This window comes from Maniola hyperantus, chromosome 10 (assembly GCF_902806685.2).
Source record: "Maniola hyperantus chromosome 10, iAphHyp1.2, whole genome shotgun sequence".
Classification (NCBI taxonomy): domain Eukaryota; kingdom Metazoa; phylum Arthropoda; class Insecta; order Lepidoptera; family Nymphalidae; genus Maniola; species Maniola hyperantus.
In genome coordinates, this window is record NC_048545.1 from 5116082 (window position 1) to 5141387 (window position 25306).

The 25306-nt window shown below is 36.2% G+C and overlaps 1 long non-coding RNA gene across 1 annotated transcript; it reads right to left on the minus strand.

Moving 5' to 3' along the window:
- Window positions 1-626: 626 nt before the first annotated feature.
- Window positions 627-25211, minus strand: LOC138402949 (uncharacterized). Its single transcript, XR_011237259.1, has 3 exons — window positions 25104-25211; window positions 8302-8370; window positions 627-4152 (listed from the first exon to the last, which is right to left on the minus strand). It is a non-coding gene; the product is annotated as an uncharacterized lncRNA (long non-coding RNA).
- Window positions 25212-25306: the final 95 nt, after the last annotated feature.

The window sequence follows — 25306 nt, forward strand, 5'->3', positions numbered from 1 at the left end:
TACCTATCTATAATTCTATACGTAGATGGCTCCTGATCAATACAATAGAATTCACTTATAATTACTTACAGCACCATCTTTTGTCGAGTAGCTATAAATCTCAAAAAAAAAAGTTAAACAGTGCCATCTAGTAAGGAGTAGATCTACTTTATTTGTTACTTGAATGAGAAAATAATTGAAATCATTGCCGTGCGCGGCGCGGCGCCGGCGTAATCATCGCCTGTAGTAATTACCTACCATTATCATAATTTGTAATATTTTCAGTTTTTTGAGATGTTTAAATAGGAAAGGAAAAGGTGACCGACTGACTGATCTATCAACGCATAGCTCAAATTGGCCTGAAATTTAACATGCAGATAGCTATCATGACGTAGGCATCCGCTAAGAAAGGATTTTTGAAAATTCAACAGGGGTGAAATAATGGTTTGAAATTTGAAAAGTCCACGCGGACGAAGTCGCGAGCATAAGCTAGTTAAAGGTAAATTAGGTAAGTACCTATTTCCTATCATGCAAATTGGATAGGTACCTAGGTAGGTAATTTGTCTGTAGCAAGTTATAAAAACGTCGTAAGTACTTACCTTCATAATTTGAAATTATGAAATATTTATAGGTAAGAAAACTACAAAAATTAATAAAAAAATAAATATATTAGATACCTAGTTAACTTAATATAAGTTACAAATTCCTATATTAGAAGGTAATTTACCTACTTACTTAATTAAATGCTACATAACTCAACTTTCCCGCTCAATGCAGCGCACAGCCATCGGCTTTGCCCTAAGCATCGCATCAGTAAAAAAGGGGCAAATGCGAGTAGAGCCTGGCTCTTTTAGGTTCTGTACCTACATTACTATGAACATCATATTTAGGGTGTACTTATGAAATATTTATTTTCCGAGTTATAACATCGCAATAAATAGGTGTGAATTCGGAAGTGAATACGATATCTCATATTCACTTCCGAATACATCTTCGCTTCAACAGCCCAGGCCCATCACTGTCACTGTCGTCAGAGTCAGACAGGATCCGCCGCTTGCACAATGCCTCTTGGACGCTGCGCTGGACCGTTCGAAAGGCAATGTAGGCCCAGGACGGTCCAGCGTTCCTAAGGTCCCTCGCAGCCCGCTCTTCAGCCGACAGGGTTGTCGTCTCCTCGGGTGCAAACCTAGCTTTGTCGCTGTTTGTTCGTAGGTATTCGGTAGCCCTTTTCCGATAGAACTTTATGGCCAAGTTGTAACAAATTTTATATAAATTAATTGTATGTATTTAAATTAAATAAAGCATCGCATCAGTAAAAACAACGGGTCAAGTGCGAGTGCCTGGCTCATTTAGGGTCTGTACATAAGTATGAATATCATATTTTGGGTGTACTTATGAAAAAAATTTTTTTTTCCGAGCTACCTAAACATCGCAATAAACCGTGAAAGAAAAACCTCACAACTTACAAACCATTTTATAAATCGTTGTTTTCAGTATTTGTTGTTTAAACACAGTATAATATGGTACATATTATACCGAAATTTCAGATTTCTAACTAGTTTGTTACTGAATTCCAAGGCCAAACTCTTCAATCCTGATGCTGTAAGGTGCAAGGAACTCCTAGGCCATGTGGATTTCGAAAGTTTTGCTAGTAAATTCATATTTTAGGTACCAAGCTGGCTACTTATGACTTCGGCCGCCTAGCTGAAGAGCACTGCATGAAACCCTGTCCTCAATATTGGCATCCATAGCCTACCCTTAGCCGCAAATAACACGTTCACAGTCCACATGTATTAAAATAACAATAAACCTTTGATTCCACTACGCCGAAAGTCAAAAAGGAAATATTGAAAGCTCCAGTATACATTTGATATAAACATTAAAAAACAATCAACACAACACAACATCTAACGTTGTTTATAGTTAAGGTAAATGCAGGTTTTACCGACCCATTTAAGGAAATTTTTAAAGCGATTTAAATAATTGAAGTACCTACTGATTGTTTCACATTTCCTTTTTTATTTTTATATATGTAGGTAAATATTGTATGTAGGAATAGTTTCTTTTTATTACTATAACAAGACGTTTGGTCAGAAAAGAAGTGGTAGTATACACCTATCGGCGATGCAATCCACGCGGCAGAAAATAAAGAGCAATGGTAGAACATCTTAGCAAAGATCATGCAAAATGACAAAGAAATACGATTGTAGTAGGTACGTACGGAACGGTATAACGGTACGGTAGTAGGTACGGAACACTCGGTGCGCGAGTCTGACTCGCACTTGGCCGGTTTTTTTATACTTTTGCCGATTGCTTTAAAAAATAAAACAAGAAAAATTTACATGTTAACTACTTACTCGTGGTATTTTAACAGGGGTATCTGTTATGGAAAGACTTGCTTATGTTGTTCGATAATTTGATAATTGATATATAGATATAGTAAGATTTTCTACGTAAGTACATTTTAATAATTTACAATAACACAATAAAACTTATCTAATTATTATGACAGTCGTATGTAAGCTTGTAACAATTTAAAAACACAGGTTAAATTTTACCTAATTTGCAAGATATTCAAAGTAATTAAGTGGACCCGACTGAGATTTTCAACAGAATTTCTAAGGTAGGTAATGTCGTTTACCTACATAGGTACATAGTTTGATACATAGATAGCAAAATTTTTATGGAATGAATTACAATAAAATATAATAAGCATCTAGGGTATAGTACAAAAAGAATGACACGAGCTCGAAATAAAATGTAAGTAGACGTAAAATATACCCCGGAAAACAGTCCTATGCAGATATTTTAATTATATTACCTATAAAATATCTTAAATGTAATAATCGCCGATAATATCGATATGGATATAACAGGCTATAGAACAGCAAAACCAAATTAATTAAAGCTTGATTATTAATTTCAGTTTTCTTGGCATAAATAATCAAAAATGGTTCTTATTTACTTTAGGTACCTACTAGTAGCCCAAGAAGTCCGTAGGCAACTTGTCCCTGATAATGACAGATTTTAATAATAGACTTTTAAAATAGACCTGCCAGTCGGACCGCAAGAAGTGCCCACCCTACGGGCTCTCAAGCTATTATTTTGTAAAGTGCTACTTTAACTAATATGTACCAGCATACCTACCTACACAAAAAAAAATTGCGTAGTAGCACGCGCACTATTCATTTTTATTGGTCTTAAACCATCTTCGCATTATTGCCTTTCTAATGAATGGGGCACATCGGTTGGATGGTTTCAAAGTATATCACGGACACAGGTAAAAACATTTTTGTGTTTTATATTATAGAGATACAATTAATGAATGCAAAATGCTTCTTTTCTTCATGTTCTAGTCACAAAATGGTCTTGATGGCCGCCGTGCATGCACCACACAAACCTCTCTAGAACCGAATTTGTCGCCTTACTTCAAACAAATTCGGATCTACAGGGTAGATGTAGGGCACTAATATTGATGCTCAAAACGCACCAAATTTTCTTCTCTTCGGTCCATTGCTGTCTTGTAGTCAGTTTTAATAAAGTGCATGTAGCAAAGCTAAAAAACAATACTTAATTAAATGCAGATTATGAGTGTAAGCTAGCTTGTTAGCTTTTATACAATCAAAATATTAAAGATTTAAATAAAGTAGAATAAGTTCGCTTTTACATGATATGATTAATATTTTGAAATATACCTAATTGTAAAGAGAATGATAATTTCAAACGAAATTTTAAGATCAGTGCAACTATATTAATATAAAAAGTGTAAATGTATGACCTAATGATGATTTTTTAATGTGAGATTCACTAAAATCAGACAATTAGGTATAGTTCTCTACTTTAGTTTTATATTGCTTTAAAGAAATAGTACAGACTTGACCTACGTACAATTAAGATCATACTTATTAATATATACCTCCTTAGTATAAAAAAGTTGTTATCTAATATAGGTATGTACTAAAAACTTAATTATGAAAAGCTTTTTTTGCAAAAGGAACAATATTGCCCCTATACACTTAGCCCCTCTAAATTACTTTCTTTCCATACATTATACTTATCTATGTATAATTACGAATTGTTAGTAATTAATTAATAATTAAGTTAACTGTTAATATCCACAGCGACCGGCTGAGGTCCTACAGAACTTTCTTCTCACAGCTTACACGTCTGTATCTGAAAAAAATAAAAATAAAATTATAAAAAAATACTCACAGGTAATATATTACACTTACAAATTAAACTAAAGAGCGACATCAATCACAATCAAAATTAGTGATGTCAACATCCAATGGAATTTTTTATCGATTGTTGTATAATTCTCTACGCGCACGTTAGTAAAGAATGACTCCATTATAGCGTATAACTGGCGACGGTGGCCGCCCCGTCACGATCGATCATCGTAATTTAGCCAGTCTACGTATGATAGACTAAAAATAATCATGGACGACATGTGAGGACATCAATATTAATAAAACCAACAAAATCCGCAGATGAGTAATTGATAATTGCGGACAAGGTTAGAAAGTTAGTAAAGATTCTTAAGAAGAAAGCTGGGTAGGTAGGTACATTACAGTTTTCGATGTCTATTTTGGGAACAGACAGCGGAAGGAAACTATTTGTGTATTTTTCTTTGTAAATCATCAAGTATGCATTCTAGACGTTTTATACTAATCAATATGTACAAGGAGGTGCGTGCGGACACGTAACAAATGAGATATTTCGCAAGTGTTGCATCACCGTGAGTCACACAATAAGTCATATTCGCAAAGGAATTTTTATTTTACACTCAATCACACTTGCCACCTACCCAATCAAGCTTTCTACGCAGTTTTATGTTAACTAACTAGGTAGATACTGTTTTATCTAGAAAACAAATAACTTAAAGAAACGGTTAGAAAGAATAACAAGGAAATACAACAAGTCCTTAGTGATTAGCAAAATCGATTCCGGTTTGCACGGGCTGCCAAATAGTGGCGCGTCACTATGTCTGAGCGGTCGAAATTCGTTGATTCGCCAACCTTGGCGAATGGAGGGCACCATCCGCCCGGCGGCAGAGCGGCGCAACTGGGTCACAGGACAGGCGCATGCGTGCTCCGGACGCGGGCAATGAGCGCCGCCCCCGGCCTAGGACCGATGAATGGCCCAGACATCACGACCAACATAAAATGACCTCCCCTTCTTATTAACCTTTGTTGAGGAAACAACCAGCTACCGCCCATTTAAAAGCTCTTGTACATTGGGCGGGCAATCGAGCAGCTGTTGGATAAATCTTTAGAGTTCAGCCCACTAGTTGCAAAACTGAGTTGAGGGTGTTTGATTAGACGGCGTAGACGAGACATTTCGTTACCGTTAGCAACTGGATATTATAATAACAGTCTGCTACTAGACTATTGATCCAGCTCATTCTTTGTAAAGCCTCTTGTCGATGTTTGAATAAATTAAGGTTCAATGACTTGCATTATGACTTTGAATATTTTATTATGACGGGATTTATGTTTAAACTTTGAGGTTTTAGGCCACACAATTTATTGACACCTACTCGTAGTTTCATTTCCTAGGTTAAATTAATAAAAATGAAATAATTTACGCAAATCTTATTTGGCAGTGGCACCGAATCATAAAATGTTATTAATTAATAACGCCAAGGTCTTAAATTATCAATGAAAGTTATTGAATCAAAATAAAAGCCTATAATTTTCGTATCAAGATACTGGTTCAGTACAAATAAATGTAAAAACTCACCGAATTTAAGAACAATTTAAGTATTCCCAATACACCAATCAACTGAATTTATAGGTAGCAAATCTAAGAAATTCAAATAAAATTACCGCTTATGGTAATAGAACTAAGAACTGTTGTGATCACAACGACAGCCGATCTCACTCTGAAGTGCTCTCACACAGCGCATCGCTAGAGACTACTGGTGATGAAAAACTATTAGCAACCTACTAATTGTATGGCAGCCTACATAGGCGGCGGTAATTGCTCCATTTACACGCTTTGTTAGTTGGTTGTGCATAATTGTTGACTGTTTACTCGGGAGATATGAATGTGCCAACCACGAGTAAGAGCGGTTACGCACTCATCCGATCCGATTCCGTCAAAATACGGATATAAAAAACTCGGACCGAATTCGGATACGCTTACGCACTCTGAATCCGAGGAATTGCGAACGAGTTCGTATACCTAAACAGTACTACGGCTACTTCGGTCTGAATATTTCTTCCGGATTGGAGACTCACGGATGACGGAGAGAAATCGGATGACGGAAGTAGGACTAGTGCGTAAACTACCAGGCAAATAGTTCTATAACTACTTCGGAACGTATTTTCACGGATTCGGATCGGATGCAGTGCGTAGGTACACCGTAACCGCTCTAAGACAATATTTGAAATTATTCCTACACTGGAAACTGGAGTAGCATCTGATGGTACTGGTAGTGTTAATGGGCTCGTTTATAACTTTTATGAGGCTGATGGTTTTTATGAGCACGCGGTAATCGATGACTCATGTTTGATGTTAGCTATTTAAAATGTGTTTCCTTGACACATTGCAAGAGTAGGTACCTAGAGTTGAAAGTAGATATACTTATCCGAAATAATTTCTAAGTAGCAAGAAGTTCTAATGAGTTTTAAAGAGCCCCAATAGCTCAACTGGTAAAGGAGTGGACTGAAAACCGAAAGGTCGACGGTTCAAACCCCGCCCGTTGCACTATTGTCGTACCTACTCCTAGCACAAGCTTCACGCTTAGTTGGAGAGGAAAAAGGGGAATATTAGTCATTTAAAATGGCTGATGTTCTTTTTAAAAAAAAAATAAGTGTTCAGTAGCGACTTGTAGGATATAATTTGCCTTTAAATCAATGTTCTTTTCTTACATAGTTAAATAATTCACAAAATGATTTATTTTTCCAAAAGAAATAAGCTTAATAAGTTCTTTACAAAATTTAGATTAGTGCCAAATTTTGAATCATTAAATAACTTTTATCTAAATAATTTTGAGGTTCTGGCAGTTTTTGCAAAAAAAAAACAATTTAAAAAATTCATGAATAATCTACTTTTAATCGGAAAGAGCTAAAATTTCAAACACACAAACGTTTGACATTCCTAAAATTCCCTTCATTCTATGCTATCTATCTACTTATGCATATTTCCCTAATTCCTACGATATGTGATCTCTATAAAACGATTGATGGATCAATCGTTTTGTAGAGAAAGATTAGTTAGATTCATTCTTAACTCAGCATTCACATATTAGTAAAATAGTAGATCATTATTATTTGCATTACTGATACGATCTGCGTCTTTGCAATTATAATAGATTCAGTCGTAACTTCCGCTAGATCAACAGCTGTGGATGGTGACGTATAAAAACATAAGGCAGCATTAAAATTTGTACTGTAATTGATACTTTCAGACAGTTCTCGTTAGTCTATTAGACGAGAAACGTTTGTCTTTTTCGCTGTATTGTAGCAGCTATTTTTTGTCTATAAAATAATTTAAGGTTCTTTGTTGATTACGATTATGATAATTAATTAGTGATTCAAATAAAATCGGAGTTCGCCAATATACAGAAAAAAGAGTACCAGTAACGCCTAAACTTTAAATGCTAATAAATACCGACCTAGATTTTCTTAGTTCATTTCGTAAAGCAAATTATAGGCGGGCGTTGTTAAATACCGAATATAGAGCCTATTGTCTGTGCTTTATGATGCCCATTCATGTTGAAATACCTTTGTTTGAATTAGGTAGGTAGTAAGTAGTAAATGGTGTGGATGCAAGCGGAATGTATTTTTAAACGCTCTGCTTTTTCTCAATCGATTTTAACGGTGTTCAAAGTTACACGTGATGACATAAGTAGTTTTATTTAAATACTACATCATCTACCGCATCAGTCGCGGGCATCAGCATGCCCGCGACTTCGTCCGCCTGGAATTAGGTTTTTTAAAAATCCCGTGGGAACTCTTTGATTTTCCGGGATAAAAAGTAGCATATGTCACTCCCCAGGTCTTTATCTATACCCATGCAAAAAGTCACTTCAATCCGTTGCACCGTTGTGACGTGATTGAAGGACAAACCAACAAACAAACACACTTTCGCATTTATAAGGGTACGGGTAATGATCTTTGCAAAAAGTACGCGACTGATAATTTCGCGAGTTCTGAGAAGATTTAGGATTTGGAATGAATAATAATTAAAATCTTAAAAATGGAACCTATTAACAGTTCAACGATGGAATGATACGCTGTATCATCGGAACAATTTATTTCAACACTTCAATATAACTGAAAAAAACAAAAGATTTATCCGTAACTATGTACTTACAAATAATAGTGTCTTCGATTGTCGTTCTCAACATCCTATGGGCTGTGCTGTGATGGTCGTAAACAGCATCTGGAATTCATTATTACATAGCCTTCAAAATAATTTAAAAAATAATAAAAATGCAGATGGGCATTGACACCTCGAGAACAGTAAGCAAATGATAAGTACTATAAATATTATATTATTAGGTTTCCAACGATGGAAACTGACCTTGTTCATCCTGCTACGTATACGCGCCAAACTGGCGTTGACTTGACAGTCCCGCCAAACATGGCCGACGCTCGTGTGGGAAGCGGAAATAAACGAATTAGTACGAGCCAGAAAGGATAGAACAATTCAAACGTGTGTGCAAAAAAGGGACGGGAGACAGGATCCTGGCCGTTTAGAAAGGGATAACGATACGGGATTTGATAAGTGAGTGAAAGGATAAGAATTTCGTCTAAATGGTTTTTAGGGTGGGGCTGTCTGGACTTTCGGAGCGCAGATGGCAACAAAAAGGGACCAGTCGGGACTAAAATTTGGGCATAATTTGAACGACATATTTGCTTTTGCCACGTTGCTACGAATCTCTTTAATTTCCGAAACATCCTATCCTGATAAATCCAGATAAATTAGACTAGATTTCTATATTCTAGTATTGATATTAAAAAATTACTGATTCTATCGAAGTGCAGAATTATTCATTTTATTATCGTTGTATTCCAACTGTCACCTGTTCTTCCTTTCTGAGTTCTCTTCAAAGAGGAAATTATTGGAATAGTCACTTTTATTATCATCAACATCTGACGCTGTTTTTTATTTAATAACCTTTCTACCTTTTGTGTCACTTATTGCTCCATCCTCCAAGATTTCGGTTATAATTCGGCAAATTCTTCATGTATCATCAGCCAGCATCAATAGCTGGTACAATCTAGGTTAGAATGATTAACAGACTCTCGTTTAGTTTGCGAATAATATGCTAGATCAAATATTAAAATTTCTGTATTGTAATGTTTGTGGCACTGAGCCTATAGAGAAGTGTGACTAATCGTTCTAAATTTGTTGATAGGTTTGCCGGGGGCTATTTTTATTCTAATAAAACGCGTTTTGCATAACGGAATGATGAGTAGATAGGTATTCAAGTCACACGGTCACTGACATAGGATTTATTGTATGCTTCCTGTCGTGTTATTAAAACTTATATTTACTATCATAACATCAAAACTAGTATTTCAATGTTCGACTTCATTGCTACTTTCCGTGTTTAGGATTTTTTCAATGTCAAGTATTAAGGTGATCAAGTAGGCAATAGAGAATGGTAGTGATGGAATACAGCCAAAAATTCAAACGTAAGGTAGACACCTTCTTCTATCTTATATATACAAAAGGAAAAGCTGACTGACTAACTGACTGGATGACTGATCTATCAACGCACAGCTCAAACTACTGGACGGATCGGGCTGAAATTTGACATGTAGATAGCCAATATGACGTAGACATCCGTTAAGAAAGGATTTTTGAAAATTCAACCCCTAAGGGGGAAAAATAGGGGTTTGAAATTAGTGTAGTGCACGCGGACAAAGTCGCGGGCATCAGCTAGTTAAATATATAAAATAAAAACTGACTGACTGATCTATCAATGCACAGCTCAAACTACTGGATGGATCGGTGTGAAAGGCATACAGATAGTAGCTATTATGACGTAGGCACACGGTAAGAAAGCATTTTTGAAAATTCAACCCCTAGGGGGGTAAAATAGAGGGTTGAAATTTGTGTGATCCACGCGGACTAAGTCGCGGGCGCAAGTTAATCTACAATAAATTGGGAAATTTCAACCAAGAACCTATGAAAACGGTTTAACGTGTAAATTGTAGCGAGCTGGTAGAGACAAAATAAAATCTAAATTTTCCAATGCTGATAATGTTATCTCATCAACCTAATTCAGCTTAAATTATCTTATAATATAGTGTTAAAGATAAAAGATTAAGGCAAAGGAAGCTGCCATATCTAATGTTTGCGTTCGTATCGTATCAAGGCAGATTAAGGCTCAGTGTTTGTCATCAGAACAGGTAGCTGATAAACAGCTATTTAACTTAGATAAGTGAGATTATCATCGAAGAATTATAGAGCTGGGTTACTGAGTTGTGCATAGATTTATGTGCACCTCATTTGGATAAAGATATTGTAAACCTATAAGAGGTGATAGCCCAATGGTTAGGACGTCCGCCTCCTAACAGGAGGTCGGGGGTTCGATCCCGGGCATGCACCTCTAAGAGCTAGCGGTGCGGTGAGTTGCGATGCGTTTTAAAATCCGTAAATTTGAATTTAAATGTATCAAAATCCGGTGCGAAATTAATTCCGCAGTGCGCGCACTTCCATATACTTACTTAGTTCTGTAGTTCAGATTTTGCGGGGGAAAAAACGTACGGAAATTTACCGTGGTGCGCGCTAGCTCTATTTCGGGGTTACGTGAAGGAAAACATCGTGAGGAAATCTGCATGCCTGAGAGTTCTCCATAATGTTCTCAAAGGTGTGTGAAGTCTACCAATCCGCACATGGCCAGCGTGGTAGACTATGGCCAAAACCCTTCTCACTATGAGAGGAGCCCCGTGCTCTGTAGTGAGCCGGTGATGGGTTGATCATGATGATGATGATGATTCGGACTGATGGGTTTATTTTAGTGCGTAGGTAAAATTTGCTGACAGAAACAGACGGTGCGGTGACAATGACTGTCACATTCGAGTCTTGCTTTCGTTTCAAACAAGACTGCCCCCCAATTGTGTAAGAATAACCATTTCATGGCTATCGCAATCGTCAAGAAATTCTGCCTTTTGATTGGTTGATTCGCTGTTTACATTTTTTCACAGCCAATCAAAGGGCCGAATTCTTGACGATTGCGATAGCTATGAAATGGTTATTCTTACATAATTGGGGGGCTGGTTTGCCTAAACTACAGATAGGTAGGGACGCAGTTCCTAATAAATATTTTATAAGTTACTTTGATAGAGCCCGACTATTTTTTTTCACTACCTACCTGAAGCCTTACGGTGCATCCACACCGCAGTTATCTTTTGTGGGGCAACATTGTGCAACACAGTAACATTCGGTAACAATCTGTAACTTTTGTGGCAACATATATTAACAATTAATAACCTTTTGTTGCATGATGTTGCTGAGTAACATTTGAAAACGTTGCTCCACAAATGTTAACTGCGGTGTGAATGCACCGTTATGGGCTATTTTTAATTTCTGGAGACAGTTCTGATTGCTTACATGAAATATCATTATTCATTATCAATTTTATATTAGCAAAATTTTTACGATCTGGCACAATGTTAAGCCAATTCTTATATGTAACTGTGGGAGACAAGGAATCTCCTGCATCGTCACTTACTACGAGATATAAGATCCCAGTTAGACGGGCTAAACTTGGAATCGAAAAACAAAGAAAACCTGTTACACTATATTTTTCTTATCCATACTTAATATTATAAATGCAAAAGTCTGTCTGTCTGCTAGCCTTTCACGGCCCATCCGTTCAACCGATTTTGGCGAAATTTGGTACAGAGATAGAGCTTGCATCCCGGGGAAGGACATAGGCTACTTTTTATCCTGGAAAATCAAAGAGTTCCCATGGGACTTTTAAATCCTAAATCCACCCGGGCGAAATCGCGGGCATCATCTAGTGTTAAATAAAAGTATGTTTCTGATTCAAAATCAAAATCTAATTATGTTTAATGCGAACAAAGACAATGAAAGCAGTTCTACCTGCCCATAAAAAGCTACTTTTACAAAAATAATGCTTACTCTCAGAATTAAAGTCGTAAAAAGACGCCCCTTAAGAAGTCCCCGTAGAAGACACGCAATTCCAAGTAGGTATTATTATTTATTTACAAGTTTGTTTATGAAGTTTGGAAGTTTAATGACAACCAAAATAACTTGCCGAATAATAAAGTACATTAATTTTGATACAACTTTGTCACGCAATTTGTATCCTATTGCTCGAAAGTAGAAATTGTGCCTACTTATTATATTAATAAACTAGCTTATGCCCGCGACTGCGTCCGCGTGGAATACACAAATTTCGAACCCCCCCTTTGGGGTTGAATTTTCAAAAATCCTTTCTTAGCGGATGTCTACGTCATAATAGCTATCGGCATGCCAAATTTCAGCCCGATCCGTTCAGAAGTTTGAGCTGTGGGTTGATAGATCAGTCAGTCAGTCAGTCACCTTTTCGTTTTATATATTTTAAATATATTAATAAATAAGCATCAGATATTTAAATTCTTAACTTAATGAGAATACTCGAGCTGGTCAACAAAACGGTATAATTGCACGAAATCACGAACGTATTGGACTAAATTTTAGGATAGTTTTAGGCCTTTTTGCCTGGAAATGAGTTCAAGTTTTTTTATTCAGGGATCAATATCATGAACTTTGGACTTAACTTCAGTACAGTTTTAGTCTTGGACTGAGTTTAGATTTGTATTCAGTGGGCCAAAAGAAGTCCGGATTAAATAAAAAAATATTTTGATCAGAAGTCTAATTACTTACACGGTTCCAGGCTCCAGCTTTCATTGTAAAATTAAATTACAGGACCTAACCTAAATATAAAATAAACAGGCCCGGTATATAGATATCTACCTACTAGTAGGACAAAGTTTTAAGAAACTACGGTATTGGAAAAAAGGAAAAAGCGTTTTAAATTCTCCTTTGCGATATTTGTAGATTCAAACTTCTTAGGACCAAGCCAAGGTCGACAGCGACCATCAAATCGGGTATATCGTAAAAAAATTACAGCGACTCCCTCGTTTAGCCTCTGCGAGCCTATGCGTACCAAATGTGGAAGACATTCAAATCGGATGGAATTGTAGATATTATTTTTATTGTATTACTTATTTACTGACAGAGGTCGGAGCCTGCGCGAGGAGGACGGAGGAGCCGAACTCGTCGATATTGGTGCTCGCAGTACGCATGTGCGGAAACCTTGTCGCTTGATAATTTTCTGATTTCTCATTTTATGAATGTTAATATGCGTGGTTTTTTTATTCAAGCACCTACTTGTAGGATTATCTAAGTAAGTACATATAGATTGATAGCGGATGCAGAATACAATCACATTCGACCATAAATAAATTACCTACTATCATATTCTTATTGAACTTAATACTAGTTGATACTCGTGACTTCTTCCACGTGGTTACAGGTGTTTTGAAAATTCTCCGGGATGCAAGCTATCTTAAAACCAAATTTAGTCAAAATCGGATAAACGAGTGGGCGGTGAAAACCAAGCAGACAGACAAACAGGGCTACATTTCGTAAACGGACGATTTTTTCGAAAAATATTAAAGAAACCTCGTTTTTAGAGTTCCGTACCTCAAAAGGACGACGGATTCCTTATAGGATCACTTTGTTGTCTGTCTGTCTGTCTGTGTCTGTCTGTCTGTCTGTCAATAAACCTACAGGGTACTTCCCGTTGACCTAGAATCATGAAAGGCAGGTAGGTAGGTCTTATAGCACAAGTAAAGGAATAAATCCGAAAACCGTGAATTTGTGGTTACGGACTTTGTTGGTCGCGGACTATAGGTACCTACATACTTAGGTAGTTAGGTATATACCTAAGTAGTTTCGAAATCGTGTACCTATTTTACTCCAAATACCTGGCATTAGTCCTACTCAATACTTCTTAGGCCGATAGATAGGTATAAGTAATAATTAGATAATTTATGTTAAATAAGAAAAAAATGTAATGCAAGCAATTTATTATTTAATCTATTAACATATTATTATCTATTTTTAACAATTAATTATTATTAGACATTAAATTAAGGTAAGTGTAAAGCAGATGTTATGTAGGTATATCAGGTTGAGCAAAAAACTTAAATCTGATAAGATCTACGTAAATGATAGGTCTATACATTTAAAGTAGGCCAACTAATATTATTATTACAATTAAGTATTACACAACACTGTGATATGTTACAATAATTAGGTGGGTATATTATTAGCATATAATGGCTGAAGAGACAATAAATCCTCCAAGGCATCCTATACCTTCATAACTTGGTGTAGTACCTATCTATGGACTAAGAGCCAGCGCGTGCCAGACCTTCGTGATTTAATGAAAGCTGAAAGTTTCTCTGCATATTTCCCCAACACAAGGAGGATCGATCAGCGAATATGAAGTTTGGATCATGTTGGCTTTGGGAGATAACAGGTAATAATGGTGTAAAAAATCTTACATACATCTTTTAGTCTATTTTTTAGGGTTCCGTACCTCAAAAGGAAGAAAGGAACCCATATAGGATCACTTTGTTGTCTGCCTGTCTGTCTGTCCATCTGTCTGTCAACAAAACCTATAGGGTAAGTAGGTACCTGCCGTTGACCTCGAACCATGAAATTTGATAGGTATAGGTAGGTCTTATAGCACCAATAAAGGAATAAATCCGAAATCTGTGAATTTGTGGTTAAGTAGGTACATCACAAAAAAATATTAAAATGTGTTCATGTACTAATATTAGTATTTTCAATTTTCAAAGTAAGATCAAGAGAAACTATATCAAGTGAGGTATAATTGTGCATCATTTTGATTTATCATGCAAAATGACGAAAAAAAATACCCTCGGTGCGCGAGTCTGAATCGCACTTGGCTGGTTTTTTTGTTTAATAAAACTTCAAAATGTATCGAATTTCTTCGTTAGATTCACTCATTTTGGTAGACAGAATAACTACACAAAAATGGCGGGTAACTGTTTTTTTTACTTTTTACTTTTCTATCTTCAACAGTACAACCACAGAGTTTTTACTGCAATTTTTTACTTGTATAATACGAAAACACTTTTTCCCCGACCATTTTTTCATTCAGTGATTGAAATTAAAAATGCATAGGTAATCTTTCACGATGTGATCTAGGCTTACGCCGGTTTTATTGTTATTTAAATTTCAAACCGTGTCACGTAAAGTCGTATTTTGTGTAGATGTTATCATTTTTACTGTTGGTCGATTTTATTACAAGCTATCACAAGCTGGGTGGTTTCCGGTAACCTATATTGACTGCTATGAATAGTTAAGTGTAATCTGGCTTCCTGAAACTATCATCATCAACATCTCAAATGTAACCCTTCGCCAGCCTACTACGGGGTCCTCTCTCAGAATGACAAGGGTGTAGGCCCTATCCCACCATGCTGGCTAAGTGCAGATTTTATTTATTTATTTAGATAGGTACAAGTTAGCCCTTGACTGCAATCTCACCTGGAGGTAAGTGATGATGCAGTCTAAGATGAAAGCGGGATAACCTGGCAGTTTTTTTAAAACCCACGCCCCTTCGGTTTCTATACGGCCTCGTACCGGAACGCTAAATCGCTTGGCGGCACAGCTTTGCCGGTGTGGTGGTAACTGGTAACTAGCCACGGCTGAAGCCTCCCACCAGACCAGACCAAAATTTAGAAATGATAAAATTCCAAATGATCGAACCATTGCGCTAGGGAGGTCGTCGGAATTAGGATTGGCATACCCCACAAACTTCGGAGTGTTTGGAGAGCTCTCAGGCAAGCCGGTTTCCTCATGATGTTTTCATTCACAGTTAAAGACCATTAAAGCCTGAATCTATACTATCTATTAAGTCTTTAATTCACACAAATAGACAAAAATATACGAATACATAACAGAATATTTGTAGCAAATTGTGGTTTATCTAGGCAATCTATGTAGGTATATGGAAGCTATTGCATGGCCTAAATAAAGTAGGCAGATACTTGTAACTCGTTAGGAAATAGTAGGTAGGTACGTTGCAAAGGAGAATAGTAGGTATGTTAAAAAGTAAGTAGGTACCTACCTACCTAGGTATATATTATGTTAAACAAAATTGTTACACGTTAAGGCGTCTTTTATTAAAATCAATATAATATATATAAGCAAGCCATAATAGCACATGTGATAATAGTAAGTGATAAAGAAAAGCAAAGTAGAAAATATCCCTACCTGCCCGTGTGGGTACTATGGGTAGGTATATGTATAAATACTCAGGTACCTAATATTTTTGCTTATATTAATGCGTTCAATAAGTGCATGATTACTATTGCCTTTTAATGAAGTCAGTTATATGACCGCCCGTGCTATAATAAACCGTACATACTCAATATCAATTTAATCAGTAGGTACCCTTATTATAAATGCGAAAGTGTGTTTGTTTGTTGGTTTGTTGGTTTGTCCTTTAATCACGTCGCAATGGTGCAACGGATTGACGGGATTTTTTGCATGGGTATAGGCAAAAACCTAGAGAGTGACATAGGCTACTTTTTATCCCGGAAAATCAAAGTTCTCACGGGATTTTTAAAAACGAAATTCCACGCGGACGAAATCGCGCGCATCGGCTAGTTTGGAATAAATCTTTGAATCCCACATTTAGGTATTAAAATCGAGTATCATAATCAAGGCGCCTAGATACCATTTCCATATATAGAGTGGTAACTCAACGAATAAGTTTTCCCTATAAAGGCAAAGCCATCAAATCGTCAGCATAAAATGAATAAGTAATAGGTAGGTATTTCTAAACGACAAATAATTATTTTAGATACTATGTATATTATGTTAAACACATGTGTACCTATATACGATATACTCGTATATAGATAGGTGTATAAGAAAGAACTAGGGAAGTGTGCAGGTATAATGAATAGTCCGCGATAGGTCGAGATGGCAATCGAGTATGAGGCGGGGGGACGCCCCGCACACTCACACGTCACCTGCGCTCGTCCGCACCGGGTTAGCGCGGGGGCTGTGCGGGGCGTTCCCTCCCCGATTGCCATCTCGACCTGTCGCGTACTATGCATTGTCCGTTATGTAAAGGGAGCCTACCTAATTGCATACCTACTTCTCTGTGTATGGTGCATAATTAGTAGGTACATAAGCAATAACGTAATTACCTAAATAGAATCCTTTATATAACTGTAATGGTGCAATTACACATTGATTACCTAGTTTAAAATGAAAAAAAAACTAATTCAAATATTTTTTTCGTAAAAAAAGAAACACTCGCAATACTACTACTACATACTAATGTAAAAAAAATGCGGCGGTATAAAAAAATAATAATAATATAATAACTTATTTCAGAACGAACGAAATTCAAATTGAAAATGGAACGCTTACCAAGCGAGGCGAGGGGCAGCTGCGCGCGGAGTGCGAGAGGCACAGACTATGTAAAATGTAACACCCTTCGCCGCTCAACCCTCTTCTGCCTTACGCTACCCTTTGACTTGGGATCCAGGGTTGACAGATTCTCAGATTTTACTACAGAAGGATTTATGTTGGTATATTCTATAATAATTCCACTGTTTTTATGCTCTTTTTAGGATCATTAGGATTTAGTTTAATTTTTTATATTTTATTTTAATCGATCTTATTGTAATTTTCTGTCTTTATTTTATTACTAGCTTTTGCCCACGACTTTGTGCGTGATACATAATATGTAATTTATAGCCTATGTTACTTCTACATAAAGTAGCTTTCCAAGGCCGCGTTTGTTTGCGCAGACACAACGCGCTGTCAAAAAGGCCGCCTACAGGTAGGTATCTGGAGAACGCGCTACTATAGCGACATACGCTTCTTTTATTCAGCAACTCCGTTTTAAATTTAATGAGCAAAGAAACAACCACTTTTTACATCGGGGCCACGCGGTTACCGTGCGGTCCCCGACGTAAAATGTTGTTGTGTAAATAATAGTTTTTTTTTTTTTTTTAATACCGCCGTCACAATAAATTTTTTGCGTCGTCTAACTACAGCCTTATGGTGAAAGAATGATTAAAATCCGTTTAGAGGTTAACGATTACAAACAAACAAACAAATCTTTCCTCTTTATAATATTAGTAATTACTTATTACTTATAGATAAAATATTCATGTCACTAGATTACTAGACTGCGTAGTTTACTCCGTGATTTCACATTTTAATGTTCCCACTGAAAACATGCGCTGTACCTAGTTTGCAGCATGATGCTGAATGAGAGATCTATTTCTCGTCACAAATATAACACTTTTTTAATATTAATTTAAATAGTTTTAGTTTCGTTGTGGTGATCAAATAAAAAAAAAATCTTTCTTTTTTAAAATAAAAGCTGAAATCATTTCAAAAATTGAATACGGAGTTAATACTGCGACACTACCGAGATTTACAAAATGTCCATTTTGCCACATCTTATTTCCATACGGTTAAAAAAGATTTTGCATGATGGATTAGGGTTGCTATCTGTGAAATCTATTAATTTAGTAGGTACTACAAAGAGCTTTTGGTTAGTCATGAAATGGCAAGTGACAACCCTAGATCCACGGGGGCTAGATATTGTTGTTTGTTTTAATGTTACGGGCACGGGATGCCTCTGGCTGCCTTTTTATGGGATATGTAGAGCAGGTAGCTGAAATTTTGTTTACGATTCGGTATTTTGGAGGTAGAGTAAACAAAGCAAACCGAACTATTTTTAAACGAAAATATACCTACTTAAATTCACTGTGAAACTACAGTTACGTTAGTACTATTATGTTATTCTGTGCTACAGTCTACGTCACTTTTTGCATTGATTATTATTATTGACTAGCTGACCTGGCGAACTTCGTACTTACCGCCTAACAGTCGATTCTTTTTCAGGCAATTTCTTAAATTTTTCTCTCCGTAAGAACCATCCTCGTACTTCAAGGAATATTATAAAAAAAGAATCAGCGAAATCGGTTTAGCTGTTCTCGAGATTTGCATTATGATTTTTTATTGTGATTTTAATTTAGTAAAAAATATTGCTTTTTTAAATAATAATACTGTCATTGTTGTCAACTATACTTTCACTGTGAAACTACGGCACACGTACTGTAAACGTGGGAATTAATGATGAATTTTTAATTTTCTTAAATTATTTAATACACACTACACTTGACGTACCTACCAATATAGCACTAATGAAGTCGTATTTTTCTATGATTGTACGTCAAAATAGACTTACATTTATCATAATATCATCGATTCAGGAAATCAGGACCAAACCGAGAGTTCCCTCACTCTAGTTCACTATGGTCAATAGTTGACAGGTCTAATGGTGCAGCCACACTGCACTACTTTTTGTGGGGCAGAGTTATGCAGCATACAATGGTAGCACTCTAGAAATACCTACCTTCTCTAAGGACCGTTCTGTGATCGAGCTTTTACCTATTAACACTTGATATTGTGTTACCTATATAAAAAGTAATTGTGATGAAACAGAAAAAAAGTTTTTTTTTATTCAAATAAACTGTTACAAGTCCTAACTCCTATTGCATGCACCTTATTGCTATTGATGCAAAGCTAATAAAAACTTTTTGTGTGTACAAAATAAAATTATTTTTCCAGTTAAAAATAAGACGCTGCAAACGAATGTCTTTAAATTAGGCAAATATAGCAAGTAGGTATGCTCAAATTGTTTTTGAAAAAAGTGGGGATTGACAGTGAATTGTTAAACCGTTACCGTACTTGTAGACGGCAGACGTAAGCGACTGGCGAAACTTAAGGCATGTTCATAATGCTCATTGATCTAATGCGAGAATGCGACGAGGGTGCCTTACTAGAAAATGTGGATTTTTGCTGATAGTAAATGTGATGTGTGTGAATTTAATATCAAAATGATATGCAAATCATTTGATATTTATGGAGTTATGCGAACAAACAGTTACGTAGGCCATAATATAATAGAAGTTATGTAATAATACTTAGGTATATAAACTGGCCCATATGTCGTTTTGTCGGTCTCACCGACAGAGACAATGCTCTACAAATCTGTTAACTCCTAAAGGTCGATGTACATTATTTTCTGCCGCGTACTGTTAGTTTGTTTGTAGAAAGTAATCTCTGAAACTACTGATTCGATTTTGAAAATTCTTTCACCAGTAGAAAGCTACACTATTTCTGAGTGTCATAGGCTATGTTTTATTAAAAGAGATCACTGCAAAAATTGTAATAAGATACACGTGCGAAGCCGGGGCGGGTCGCTAGTTTTACATAAATTCATAAAATAAAGGAGCTCTTGATTTAAAATTAACTTGCATTTAACCTAAGACCGTTATACATTTTTGTTCACAAGTCGCAAATCTAAAATACCAGTCGAAACGACGCCTTAGCGCTGTGACACGTCCATCCGGTGCCTATGTCCAACTAACGAGATGCCATATGGTGCCGTGTATGATACAGTTAACTCAGTATGTTGCTTACAATACAACAAATACACGCATACAATTAAGATTCCTAACACCATTGTTGTAAAGGTGATAATGGGTTACAGGAAGATTGATTCTGGGTGGTCCACTGTTCCTAATCTTGTATTTAAGCATCGACAACGAGTCAAGACATAACGTGTTTTTATCACAGCATGTTTCAAGTTAACCCTATCTAAGATCTTTTAAATTAAGTAATTGTAAGTCTACAATAACCCGTATAACTATGTTAAAGTTGGCACAGAATTATTAAAACTGTTAAATTATTATTAATACTTACTAAATTATTATCTAGATTTTAATTAGAGTCATTTTTGGGATTTTTTTCAAACGAAGAAATTGTATCCTTAATCGTGTTTCTATTTTCATGATGAATCTCTACATCACTACCCTTATTAAAAATGCGAAAGTGTGTATGTTTGTTGGTTTGTTAGTTTGTCATTCAATCACGTCGCAACGGAGCAACGGATCGACGTTATTTTTTGCATGGGTCTAGTTAAAGACCTGCAGAGTGACATAGGCTACTTTTTATCCCGGAAAATCAAAGTTCCCACAGGACTATTCGTCGTCGCGGGCATCAGCTAGCAGTAATTAAAACAAAGATGGTCCCCGCCGTCTGTCAATCTGTACGCTTAGACCTTTTGAACTACACAGTGCAACGGATTTTAATGCGGTTTTTTGATAGAAAGAGTGATTCAAGAGGATTATACTTATAGTTTAATATTGTTTTGTGTTAATTTGTTGAAATAAGAGGATAGGTTCAAGATATGGGATGAAATCAAGCAGAGCTTCATCGAAAAAGCTGTCTAATATAGGGTCTTGGACTGTAGTAATAAAATGATGTGATTTTTTGTATAGTGGTAGTTTATGGGGCTAGAATTCATTATTAAAGAGAATAATTATTGCACCCGTGCGAAGCTGGGGCAGGTCGCTAGTTTAAAATAAAACCTAAAAGACATATTGAAATTTCAAAGTTACTGTACTTATAGTTGTCATTGTCAAATAAAAAGCTTCCAAAAGTCACACTTTTTTCTTTTGACTCTAAGTAAAAAAAAAGCTTTTAATTAAAATAAATAAGGCCGAGAGACCTAGGGACACTTAGATTCAATGATAAATAATTGCTCATGATATTCATGCGAATTCATATGCAACATCCATACGGCTGATAAATATGTATCGTAGGCCTTATTTTGTTGAAGGTTATATTATACCTGTTAAAAGCATCGTCAGATCAAATCAATAGTAGGAAATTAGGTAGGTAATAGAACAAGATGTACCTATGACAACCGTTACTGCTTGTAGTTAAATAGGTATAAGAGAACAACATATAACTCTGCTAGTGCTACTAGAAGATTCAAAATCAATAGTAGGTAAAATAAATAGAGGTAAAACCTCAAAGTCTTGATAATCCGACCAGAACAACATCTCGAGATGCATGATAATTAGTAGGTATAATTGATTTGTGCTTGTGCATTTATGTATTTATTTACTTTTTAGATAACCGAGGGAGAAGGCTGGCTATCCTTAACACAGATCTAAAAATCTAGCAAGGATAGCCAGTTCTTGATCTTGTAACATTCTTAATATTGTGTATGCTTACTCCAACAAGCACGCAAATTGTTCAAGATCAAATCCATGTAAGTATGTGTGTAACTAGATAATTAAAAAATAAACGTTTCATTTATTTATTTAAATTCGCACCTAACAAAGCCGATTACCATCCAGTTACAGACTTGTGTCAACCTTTGTACGCAATCAGATCGATATATTTGCGCTGTCACATGATCCTTGTGGAATAGTTTTAATTTTAAAGGTTCCGTACCCGAAAGGTGCCAACGGTACCCTATTACTAAGCCATGAAAAATTAAAAAAGGGTTATTTGTTGTACGATGGTACGGAACCGTTCATGTCTGAGTCCTACTCGCACATGACCATTTTTTGTAATATTATCGAGTGCAAAAGCAAAGCCCCTGTCAATCAGCCTAACTAAAGATTATTCTGCTCGGACGCGCAGGGCCAATCCCACGTCCCCGCTCCCCCTATTGGTGAATTTAAAAAAAGAATTTTAATTGAATCCGCTCCCCTCTGTATAAGCTGACAGGCGGCTCTGCGAACAGTTGAATGTATTTTTTTCAATCGGATTCTCGATACGAATTACTAGCTGCTCTGCTGCTCTAAGCGTTACAATACAACTCACAAGCTAGATAGATACCTATTGTACGTTGATGATGATCATCATCATCAACCGATAGGGACTTTCCATAGGCCACGGTCTTGCGCCGCCTGAATCCAGCGGCTCCCTGCGAGCCGTCTGTCACCCGTCCAACTAGGATGTTCCAACGCTGCGCCTTCCGGTGCGAGATACATTCCAGCACCTTGGGACCCCAACGTCTATCGGTTTTTAGAACTATGGGCCCTGCCCATTGCCACTTCAGCATCGCAATCCGTTGAGCTAGGTCGGTTACTCTAGTTCTCTTACGGATCTCCTCATTTCTGATTTGATCGCGTAGAGAAACTCCAAGTAGGTATAGCATTCTCCATCGCCCGCTGAGTGACTCATGAGGTCCATAGTGAGCGACCATGTTGATGATACTTAGGTCCCTACCTACTATGTCAGCACGCAAATGACAATAACTATTGTACGCATCTCAATCGGAAGAACGATGTGGAAACGCATAAGTAACGAACGATTTATCATATAAACATTAATTTTATGGATTAAATGTCTATCAGTTAGATACTAGATAGATATATCTCGCAACTCCATCTACGTTCGCATTACGCGTGAAATTTAACGCTTAGACCTTGCATATTTTTAGCTTTTTTAAAAAAAAATTTAAAAGTTGTATCACGAAAAAGCACAGTAGTAGGTACTAATAAGATCGATTTGTTGAAATCTTGTTCAAAATATGTACATAATTAAAAAAGTAATTTAAAACTAGTAGTAGTATAACTTAAAATTTACTTAATCAAAATCGGTTCAGCCATTACTATAATATAATACCTAGATAGAACTTTTGTGCAGTGTATAAGGGCACGCTTTATGAGACTGCTCATATTATCACGGGTAGTTAGGTATGTAGGTTTATACCAGTAGTTAATAAAGACATCAGCTAACCAGAACAAAAACGTAGTCAAATCGACTAGAAAACGAGTATGTCGATAAGACTATCGATGTCTTACGATGCGTCATTTTAGATGTCAAACTGCTTCTACTATCGGTTCTCGATTCAAACTCACTTAGCTTTGTAAATAACGGCATGTGTTGAAGAAAATAAATCCTTACTAATATTATAAATGAGAAAGTGCGTCTGCCTGTCTGCTAGCTTTTCACGGCCCATCCGTTAAACCGATTTTGATGAAATGAAAGGTACATGTATAGCTTGTATCCCGAGGCCTTGACACAGATTTTTTGATCCCGAAAAATTAAAGGGTTCCCATGGGATAAAAAAAAACTAAATCCATGCAGGCGAACCCGTAGGCATCAACTAGTAAATTATAAGATTGATTGATTCAAGTTGGTAAGTAAATGATTTTTGAAATCTCTGTGGAAAGTAACTAACCCCTCCTTCTTGAGATAAAAATCATTACGCAGATGGTAAGTAGGTACTGTATCTATACTGTTAGATGGCAATCGGTACATATTATGTGACACAGCACGTTAGGTTATAGGCCAGAATGTTATTAATAACACGCCTCTTCGCCACATCATGTTGGATAATAACTAGAAAACATCAGTAGAGGCTCAGGTACCGTAGGTCAACGTTGCATTCTTTGTGCTATTTCAAGCTAAAATTTAATCTAGAACCATTCTAGAACACATAGTAACGACATTGATTCCTTTCAATTAAAATGCGCAAGTCCCTAGTCGGCGCAGGCGCACCAGAGGTGCCTTTGTGGCGGCCATATTTTATTGCCTTTTTTTGGGCAACCTTTAAACAAAAATATCGCCATTCATGGAAGCCAGGTATAAATTTCACGTCAAGGGTTTTTGTGCTTAGGCATTTAACGCAGGCCGCTACTTGCGATTAACTTTAGGAAGGAATTTTGTAAAGAAACTTGTTTGGAGTAAGCTTTCAAATCCTATTTACTTTTGAAGGATTATTTAGTTGAAATTATATTCTATTCTACCTGTGAAATGTTTTTCTTATATAATTATATCTAATAATGCATCGTAACGTTGTATGGGTCTTACCATCTAATTTTAATTTAACGAATAGGTTACAATAAAAAATCTTTATAGCTATGATCTGTCAATGAAATAGTTAATTGAAAGAAAAGAATGCACCCTAAATTGTTGCTTGTCAAAAAAGTGACACCTTGACTTGGTTACCTACGTTAATTTTCCATATTAAAACAAAGAAATTTAAAATTTAGCTATAAAAAACACTACAGCACAAAGCTGATGTTTTCTTGTTAAATATTACCTACAAAGATATCATTATTCTGCACAAAAAAGCTTGGATGCATCATGATGGCATCTAATTTCAAATTCATGTCTCGTTCATGAAATTAATGATTTTTTGCGTTCCGCACTCAAAAAATGCTTTTCAGTGCAGAAAATGACGGAATGTTTAAATAAATTAATTTTCTTACCTTTTTCAAACTCGCCGCCATCGCCGTCGGTTGTTTATAACGAGAAAATTAATAAAATTGACTGTAAGCAGTATGCACTCATGAAACACGTCTTCTTTCAAAGCTTCTGCGGAGCTTTCTCAATTTCTCAAAGCTTAGTCAAATGTCATTAAAAATCCTATAATACTGTTTTACCGATTTTCAACGCCACCTTTCGTTGAATA